Raw genomic sequence first — 8,505 nt, 5'->3', positions numbered from 1 at the left:
TTCTATTTATATATATAACTGTACACACATAGAATATTATATATTAAATATTATATGACAATATATAATATTTTATAGTATAGAAAATATGTTATCCTTAAACATATAATTCATTCTCTCTATATGAGTTATTATATATTTAAATATTATACTTAAGTGTTAATAAAATATTAAATGTATACTCTTTATAGAGACAAATAGAATAACTATACTCAGATATTTTTTATACATATAAAAGATAGAATGCCTCATGAGTTCATACTGATGATTTCCATTTCTAATCTAGGGCTATAGGCTTTCTTAACTTTTGGTCTATTATTTCTTACATGCAGAGAATCCTGGAATCTTGATTCTGGTTCTCATGGACACGGGAATGATAGAATTGGAATATTCCATAATTACTCATTTGCTTTACCCCACATTACAAATGCCACTGTCACAGAAGAACAATACTAATACTACCACCACCAAGTATAATTACAGAAACGGGCAAGTAGTTTTTTACAATAACTCTCCCATTCTTCTTCCATTTATTTAGAGTTGTATTATGTCTACATTGTTATAGCATGTCGTTTTAGTTCTACAAGTACATATATACATATTCACAAAAGTCTTCTGTTGATGTCTCCCTGGTCATTCTGGTTGTCAGAAACTCCCTTGGCTGCTGTACAGATGTCTGTAATAGACAGATCTGGTGGTTTTTGTTGTTTTGTCCTCATCTTCTTACATTTGGGGGCTTGTGTTGATACATTGTCACTTAGACTTATTGTAAATACTATCTGTAGGGTTCCGGTTTTGCTGTCAGTTGCTATGTTGTTTCCTTGTGGGAGTTGGGGAAGATCTCAAAACTACACTGCCCTTTCTTACAATGGACATCTTCAAATTCTGTTCTTGGTGTTTTTGATGCATTATTTCATTTAATCTTTAAAACAAACCTAGTAACCAGTCATAATTTCCCTACTTTACAAACATGAAAACTGAGGTCTCAAATATGATAAGTACTGATCTAAGATCAGACAGTTAATTGCTGATGGAAAAACTATTTGAGCTCAGGTCTACCTTATTCTGTAGTCCATACTCAGCTCCTATCCTGCACTGTAATAGTTTCATACATGACATAAACATTGTCTTATTATCAGATAGACTAGGGCCTTGCAGCTTTGGATCAGTTAAGCTTTTCAAAGAAATGTTTCAACGCACTCTCCAAGTTGCAATAATCTAATAACACTATATATATAATTGTATACATGCACTGTTTTCTTTCAGAACTTTTTTGTAATCACTAAAGCAATTTCCATTGGATTATTTTTAAAAACTCCTTCATGAATGTTTTATGTTACCAGAAAATAGACTGCTTTCAGCAAGCCTCTACTTGATACTAACAATAGAAAGTATCATTTGTGGACAGAGAACAAGATAAATGGTCTGAATTCCTAGGTTTCATTCTTGATTCTGTCATCAGCATACCGTGTGGCCTCCTGAAAGCCCATTTAGTCATATGATTATAGGCTCCTTCAACACTGACGTTAATTCACTCCTGCAAAGTTAGTCTCTGGTATCTAATGTCTTTCGACATCATCTCGAGACAACAGTTGGAGCAAATATGATAAGGGGCACATAATGGATTATGTATCGATGACATAAAGGAGGCATGCATAATAAGCAGTGGAAAATAAATTCTAAGGAAGTATGACAATAAAGGGATTGTTTTGTTTCCTTCAAGAAGAGAGAAAAAGGCATTTTTATCTTCAAAACTCCATTCATAGACAAGAGTTTCATCAATGAACTAATTTCTCAGATAGTTTGGTTGGAATCTGAGATGGATTTTTATGCATGAGAAATTTTCATGGAAAATACCCTGTTTGCAACTTCAAATTTATGGTTTGGCAACAAGAGTGCAAAAAAAAAAAAAAAATTCCAAGGTTACAGAGGAGGAACTGATTTTAAATATATGTCTATAATATATAGATATTTTGCTCCTTAGGAGCTGAGCAGTGGACTAAACGTTAAAAGCTAAAACTTAGAAAAGGCCAGGGAACAGTGGAGATTCTCATGTATTTTGCCTTCAAAGTCTTGAATTTTCATGGAGCTGTTCTGTATATATGTAATGACAATAAAAGGCAAACTCATGCTCTGAAATCTTCTTCTTCTCCCCCTCCCCCATCTCAGAAACATGTTTCCTAAAACCTGTGTTTTAGAATTTCTATTCAAAATTCTTTCATTCATAGCATCTATCTGTGCCCAATTATATAGAATAAGGAGACAAATCCATCTCTCTGGTTTAGATTCTTTCAAAGTGACCTAAAACCTTTATCACACTAAGGTTTTCCTTAGGTACACATGGGAAGCAGACGTGGAATAGGAGATAGCCAACAGGTGCAACGCCTAAGAGAAAGCAAAGGGCCCAGAGATCATTTGAACTCCGCCTTGTAATGCAGCCGGTCAGACGAACTAGCCATCCTTGACTTTTCCTCTTCATTGCGAGCTCACAGTCCAGAAAACATCCCACCTAATAGGATAAAGGTTTTAAAGTGTTCTTATACTAAACATATGAGAAGAAAACACAGTAATAAATCACTTCACCTCATGAATATGGCAAACCATGTTAAGTCATTATAATTTGAGGCTAATTATGTGTGGATGACACTGAATAGCAGTAATTATTTTAGATCCAAATCACAGTGTCTTCAAGCTGGAAGACAGGCAGGGAGAACATAACCTGTACTAAGATTTCTAACTGGCTCATACAGACAGTTCAGCGCTTCTCTAAGACAGCTTTTCAGCGTTTAAAAGTTTAGATGCTCTTGGATTGTGGTGTGGTAGGGAGCAGGTGGGAGAACAAGAGAATATCTTGACCTCTTCCTCATTAAAAAAAAACAAAAAAAAAAAAAAACAAAAAACAAAAACTGGTCCCGTCCTTCTGTATCTTGACATTTCTTCTCTTCATTTCTTTCCCTAATATCATGTAGAAAATATTTGCATCATAACCACTTGATTGTTGCAGTTGAACATTTTCTAGGCAGTGTTACAAATAAGTAAATCTCAACTTTAGTTATGTAATCTCATTAAATTTAGAACCAACCTGTCCCATTGGAGAAAACAAGCAGAACAAGAGCACAGGACAGTAGAGAGGTACCTGTTGATGAAAGGTGAGCTTGGGTAGAACTTTGAACATTGTGTCTGCTTAGAAAGCAGCTAGATGGGTATTATGAAGTTTCCAGGAGCCAAATATTCAACAGAATGATAAGGGATGACACAAAATAAGGAGAGGAAGAGTAAAGTCATTTTTTCTAGAGCTAGCTGTTTGTAAAATCCAGGCTTCACCACTAAAATTCCAATGTAGTATTTCCATAGGAGATATAGTATTTCCATAGGAGATGCAGCTTACTTTCCACTGGGACACTGCCCCTTACCCACATGGCTCTGTCACTGTGGGATTATTAATGGTTATGAATTACTGGAATAGACACACCATACTTGGTGACATCTTTAGCTCTATAGAGAGTCAGAGCCGTATATGAAAAAGTTCCTGCCCTTAAGGAGTTTGCAATATAATCGGAAAATAAGGCCAGTTTATCCCTAAATTATCATGCAAACCAAATGTGAAGTGTCTTAAAAGTAAGAGGAAACAAAATCATATGGAAGCTGAGAGGTGAAGATTAAGTCTACTGCAAGCATTTTTCCTCTCAGTGGCCTGGAGGGATGTTATTTACTCAGGATGGCACTTAGTTCCATGTTATTCTATGTCGCTAATGTGAAAGAGAGACAAAACCTGACTCTCCCCTATTTCTCTTTCTTTGCTTTGAAAGGTAGATTCTTTGTCCCATGCTGCTCCAGAGATCTTTCTGTGTTGATCCAAATTTAATGGTGGAAATGTGGAGTTAAAGACAGAAGAGATGTCTGGGGGCAAAATGCCCTACAAAGGAAGGGCACAGAGATCCATATGGAAAGTTTTTCTAAATGGTTTATATTTTGCTCACTAGAACTTCTCATTCCCTGTTCCAGATTGGGAACACTGGGAACAGTGTACTATTCTAATAAATATCTCTTGCTCCTAATGGTTCGGTGTCAGGTTTCTGCTGCTTTTGAGAGTGACAGTGTGGAACACAGGGCATTTAGGTGGGTGGGTGAAAGCCTAGATTAAGTGGATTTTAAATATCTAAATGGCATTGAATGATCAGAGTTAGAAGAGTCTTTGGAAAGTATAACTATTGCAGCCTTTTTCAATTTTTTTCTGCAGCGTCCTAGTGTCTGAGGCAGGTTATGAGTAGGTGGGTGGAGACATAAGGAGGAGGTTATGTGGGTTGGACTCTGGGACCCTGCCCTCAGTTCAACCGGAGCTTATGAATTTGGTTTTATCTGTTTTATATACTAGGGTTCCAGATAAGGTAATTGAAAAGAAAGGCACTATGGCTAAAAAGGAAATATGTTAATACTATCAAGTTCAACCAGAGGAGTCATAGAGGTTGAGTGAGCTGAGACTCGATCTCACAGTTAGTTCCCTTTTGACTGCCCACGACTGCTCTTTCATGTACATCCTCAAATAAGAAGGTGAGCTGCCTGAAGATATGTAGGGAATTAAACTACGTTCAAATGATCAGCTCTGGATTCATTGGTTATGTTTAATAGTGGCATCCCTGTTATCACCAAGTGCTATGTTTTCTGTGTGTTTTACTACAGCAAAGGGCTATATACATATTTGCTGAATCATATGGAGAGTGTTTGTGCATCCATACCTGACAGAGTAAATGCAAAATTTTATTCTCCTCTTGCAAGGATGAATCTACTTGCAACGGGGCTGCACCTTTGCCCCTTGAATAACTGCTTCTGCCTTTTCATCAGGAGGTCTCTGAAGGACAGCCAGCCATTTCAGAGGAAAGCCACATTCACCTTCTTTACTGGAGTACTGAGTCTTGGAACAACAGGATCCTTTTTTGTCAGATACTTCATGATTTCCCATCATAGAGAAATACAGTATGATCCCTGACCGCATCAACAAGAATGCTGCAGAGAAAAAGACAGGGTAGAGAAGAGTAGTATTGGTAAAAAGGATGAAAGTGGGATGAACAGTGATTAGCTTGTTCCTAAGACACAATCTCAGAGATAAAACCTTAATGTTCAGTCCTTATCTACTGTTCCTTTAAACGATATCCTTAGACATGGCCACCAAGAACACCAATTCCAAATAATCGGGTCATCTGTTTACGTTTGGTGAATTACAATCCCAACAATACCTATGAACAGTAACAACACCAACAATCAATACCCTGAGAAGCTGACAGGGTTCCTGACAGTGTTCTAAGCATTTCATTTTCATTTCCTCTTGGGTGTCATGTAGCAGAAAAGAATCGGATATCATCCATTTCTCTTCAAGCTTTCCATTTAGGTGAAGAGAATAAAATAAAAATAAGGGTAGTTCTATGACAAAATATTCAATAGATCTTGGAAAAAACAGAGCCCACAGAAATGAAGAGCTTTGTGTTAGCATCCATGAAATTAACAAGTTTGAAGATAGGACCACCACACCGAAGAACAGAATTGATAGTGTCACAAAATAGGTCGTGACATACTATTCTCTCTGTTCCCTTAAAAAGGTCAGCTTTTCCATCAAGTCACAATTTTATCAAGCATTCATTGTACTTTAAATTTCATATATTGTATATAACTATTCAAAAAGTCCAGGTGATGTGTTAACCATAAAACATTTCCTTAGTTAAGGGCAGGTTAGGAACATCATGTATTAGAAGACACAGATGTTTAAGTACAAGAATTAAATATGCATACTTAATTTTTGATGACTTTCATAGGTAATGTTTTTTATTTAAAAATAGGATAACGTATTTTGAGAACAAAATTTATTTCATTAGCGGTCATGTGTAGTTATAACATTAAAACATTCAAATTATAACTAGAAACAGAAACGGTTTTAGATTTTGCCGAAAGACAATTTTCAGATGATTTTTTTACATAAATATTTAGTTGCTGGCATAAAGGCTAAAGTATTAGAAGCCAGGGGGAAGGAAACTGTAACCGTTTTAAAGGTAACAATAGGCTCAAAATATAAAAAAGGACCAATTCAGCTGGTTTAAAAAAAGAAAAGAAAGCACAATAGCTCAACAGTAAGTTCACCTATTATATAATTATAGGTTTTGTATACAAGTGCAGACAAGCAGACAGAATGAAAACCTCCTCTAGGAAATCCAAAAAACTTGGCAGGTCTGTCCAGGTGGGATGTGATGCTGGTACCAACAGCAAAAAGAAATAGACTGTAACTAGGGCTTGGCCTACGTCTGAATTTGGCTTCTCTTTGCTAAACAGCAGTTTGCTGCAAAACTCTGGGAAACAAAGGGAAAATGGAAAGTGTGAGAGAATGAAGGCACAGAGCTCAGGTAACTAAAAAAAGATGTTGTCAATCACAGGCTTTGCCAGGCAATGTTTTTGCCATCACTTCTGAGGACAACTCACTTGAGATCTTTCAAGAACTTCTGAAGACGGGAATTTCATAAACAAAGCTCTTCATCAGAAGGCAAAGGAGGAGGCAAATAAAACTGTTTTTAGAGCATGAAACTGCAGTGATTATATACTTTCCATAGATGTGTCTTATACTTACAGAAGCCCAGGTTTGACTGGGGTCATGGAGATGGATGACCCCAGACTTTTGCAGAATGCTCATCTTTCACCCTGTTCTTTTGCACACGGTTACTTGTTATGTATGGAACTCAAAAGACAATCAATTCAGCAATTTCACATCTGAGTATATGCCCCAAATAATTCAAAGCAGGGACTTCAAGAGATATTTGTATACACTCATGTTCACAGCAGCATTGTTTACAATAGCCAGATGGTGACAGCAACCCAAGTGTCTATCAACAGATCAAAGGATAAACAAAGTATGGTGTATACATACAGGTGAATATTATTCAGCCCTTAAAAGGAAGGAAATTCTGACACATGCTACAAGAATGAACCTTGGGGACACTATGCTACATGAAATAAGCCAGTCACAAAAGGACAACATTTTATGATCCCACTTATATCAGGTTCCTAGAGCAGTCAAATTCGTAGAGACAGGAAGTAGCACAGAGGTTGCCAGGACTGAGAGGAGTGGGGAGGGGAGAGTTAGTGTTTAATCGGTACAGAGTTTCAGTTTTGCAAGATGAAAAGAGTTCTGTGGTTGGGTGGTGGTGGTGGTTACACAACAATATGAAGGTACTTAATGCCATTGAACTGTACACTTTAATTAAATGAATTAATTAGTTAATTAATTATTTATTGAGACAGAGTCTCCCTCTCTCCCCCAGGCTAGAGTGTCATGGCACGATCTCGGCTCATTGCGATTTCTGCCTCCTGGGTTCAAATAATTCTCATGCCTCAGCCTCACAAGCAGCTGGGATTATAGGTGTGCACCACTACACCTGGCCAATTTTTTGTATTTTTAGTAGAGACGGGGTTTCACCATGTTGGCCGGGTTGGTCTTGTTCAAATTCTCGACCTCAAGTGATCCGCACACCTCAGCCTCCCAAAGTGCTGGGATTACAGGTGTGAGCCACTGCATCTAGCCAACAGTACAGTTTAAAATGGTTAAGATGATAAATGTTATGCTATATGTATTTTACCACATTTTTAAAAAATCAAGTATTTGGGGGCATGGAGAGAGGAGGGTCTAATGCCAGACAGAGGTGGGACCAATTAGTGACTGATTTCACACAAACTATAGCACATGCTGTCAGCACTTTGCCCATAGCCCTTTGACCAGTTACCATGTTTCCTTGTCAATCTAAACTCCAACTGCCAGCACCAGCACCTCTTTGCCTGACAGATTTCAGTGAAGCTTCTGGAACCTGCTTTTCCTGAGGATGCAGCAGACCAGGCATGTCGGGGAATTAAACCCTCTAGGGAAGTCAATGGCTGATGGAAACTGGTGAACAAATATTCCAGTTCCCTCACTACTTAAATGGTGTGGATAACTGTGAAACATATGTCTTATACAATGTCCCAAGTTCCATAGCAGAATTGTGCTCTTACTTCCATTAGAGCTTGCTTAATGATGCACCTTTTTTGGCTTTTTCCTTTCCTTTTTTGTGATGGTTAATTTTTGTATCAACTTGGCTAGGCCACTGTACCAAGATATTTGGTCAAACATTATTCTTGATGTTGGTATGAAAGTATCATTTAGATGAGATTGGCATTTGAATTAGCAGACTTTGGGCAAAGCAGATTACCTTCCTGAATGTGGGTGGGCCTCATCCAATCCGTTGAAGGCCTTAATAGAAAAAGACTCTTCTGCCCTGAAGAAGAGGACATTCTGCCCGCAGTCTGCCTTCAGACTTGAAATGCAATGTTAATTCTTCCCTGGGCCTCCAGCATGCCAGCCTATCCTGTAGAATTTAGACTTGCACCTCCACAATTGTGTGAGGCAAATCCTTAAAATAAACCTCTCTCTCTCTCTCTTTCTCTCTCTCTCTCTCTCTCTATGTATATATATATATGTGTGTGTGTGTGTAT

Source organism: Mandrillus leucophaeus, unplaced genomic scaffold, assembly GCF_000951045.1.
Source record: "Mandrillus leucophaeus isolate KB7577 unplaced genomic scaffold, Mleu.le_1.0 Scaffold121, whole genome shotgun sequence".
Taxonomy (NCBI): Eukaryota; Metazoa; Chordata; class Mammalia; order Primates; family Cercopithecidae; genus Mandrillus; species Mandrillus leucophaeus.
Note: the sequence above shows the minus strand (reverse complement) of the source record.